Source organism: Egretta garzetta, unplaced genomic scaffold, assembly GCF_000687185.1.
Source record: "Egretta garzetta isolate BGI_Z169 unplaced genomic scaffold, ASM68718v1 scaffold467, whole genome shotgun sequence".
Lineage (NCBI taxonomy): Eukaryota > Metazoa > Chordata > Aves > Pelecaniformes > Ardeidae > Egretta > Egretta garzetta.
The window spans coordinates 1,844,216-1,844,615 of record NW_009260196.1 but is presented as its reverse complement, the minus strand read 5'-3'; positions in this window follow the sequence as shown (position 1 = coordinate 1,844,615).

The following is a 400-nucleotide window of genomic DNA, read 5'->3' as shown; positions in this document are numbered from 1 at the left end:
ATTTCCCCGGGATACCGTGCCTCATCCCCCGCGGAGCCCAGCTCCCGGGTGGTACCGCTCTGAATCTTTCCCTTCTCGCATTCGTGCACCCTCGGTCCGCTGCGGATTTGTATTCGGCGCTTGTGAGGAAGGCGGCTGGTTACCTGGGGTGAACTAGAAGTGAACGCGGTTGGGTTTTTGGTTTTTTGTTTGGGTTTTTTTGCGGTTTTCTTTTCTTCCCCCCCTCTTAATCTGGCCACCGTAAAGCCTCTACAGGTGACATTAAATGCAAAATGAAAGCTTTGACCCCTGGATGAGCGCACAGACTTTGCGTCCCGGCAGAAGCTGTCGCTGGGCACTTGTTAGCGGTGGGAGCGATGAAAGATGCTCGCTGCCTGTGAGAAGAAACCTTTCCTGCTCC